This window comes from Carlito syrichta, unplaced genomic scaffold (assembly GCF_000164805.1).
Source record: "Carlito syrichta isolate Samal-C Ts95f unplaced genomic scaffold, Tarsius_syrichta-2.0.1 Scaffold135690, whole genome shotgun sequence".
Lineage (NCBI taxonomy): Eukaryota > Metazoa > Chordata > Mammalia > Primates > Tarsiidae > Carlito > Carlito syrichta.
In genome coordinates, this window is record NW_007079786.1 from 18,578 (window position 1) to 19,793 (window position 1,216).

Consider the following 1,216-nt stretch of genomic DNA (forward strand, 5'->3'; position numbering starts at 1 on the left):
TCCCGGCCACCGCAGCCTCGATCTGCTGGGCTCCGGCGATCCATCCGCCTCAGCCTTCCGAGTAGCCGGAATTACAGGTGTGCGCTACCACGCCCGGCTGATTTTTTGATTTATTGTAGAGATGAGGTCTCGCCAAGTTGCCCAGGCGGGTCTTGAACCCGTGGGCTCAGGCAATCCACTCACCTCGGCCTCCCAAGGTGCGGGATTACAGGCTGAGCGACCGAGCCCGGCTAAGATTTTTAAAATTTGTATTTTGAGTTGGAGTGTCACTCCGTCGCCCAGGCTGGAGTGCAGTGGCACACTCATGACCACCGCAGCCTTGACCTGCTGGCTCAGGAGATCCTTCCGCTTCAGCCTTCCAAGTAGGTGGAACCACAGGTATGTGTCACCATGTCTGGCTAAATTTTTGATTTATTGTAGAGACGAGGTCTCACCGAGTTGCCCGGGCTGTTCCATCAATCATTGTCTGTGGTGACAGAGTGAGACTCCAACTCAAAAAAAAAAAGAAGTTAGGACAATAGCAAAATAAACAAAAAGGAGGCGTGAGCAAAGAAATAATAAAGATCTGAAGTAAATGGAGTAAAAAAGAAACATACAATAGACAGAATAAATAAAACCAGAAGTTGATTCCTTGAAAATTGACAAACTTATGGCAAGATCAGTCAGATACAAAGAAAGAAGGCACAAATAATCAGGAATGAAAAACAAGACATCAATAGAGCCTGCAAAAAGTTGTCAGTATAAAAAAGAGGAAGCCAGCTGGGCTCGGTGGCTCAGCCTGTAATCCCGCGCCTTTGGGAGGCCGAGGTGAGTGGATTGCCTGAGCCCGTGGGTTCGAGACCCGCCTGGGCAACTTGGCGAGACCTCATCTCTACAATAAATCAAAAATTAGCCGGGCATGGTGGTGTGCACCTGTCATTCCAGCTGCTTGGAAGGCTGAGGTGGAAGGATCACCGGAGCCCCTCAGGTCAAGGCTGCGGTGGCCGGGAGCGTGCCACTGCACTCCAGTCTGGGCAACAGAGTGAGACTCCAACTCTTAAAAAAAAAAAATAGAAAACCTTGAAACTCGTAAAACCTTTCAAGAATTGAAATGTTAAAAAATTTTCCCACAAAGAAAACTACAGATCTAGATGGTCACACTAGACATTCTATCAAATTTTCAAGAGAGAAATAATATCAATCTTACATTTCTTTTTTATTTTTATTTTATTTATTT

General features: G+C 46.4%; 1 protein-coding gene across 1 annotated transcript in view; it reads left to right on the forward strand.

The window, feature by feature from the left end:
- LOC103250918 (coagulation factor VIII-like) overlaps window positions 1-1,216 on the forward strand; it is a 24,041-nt gene that overhangs the window by 18,542 nt on the left and 4,283 nt on the right. The window lies entirely within an intron of this gene.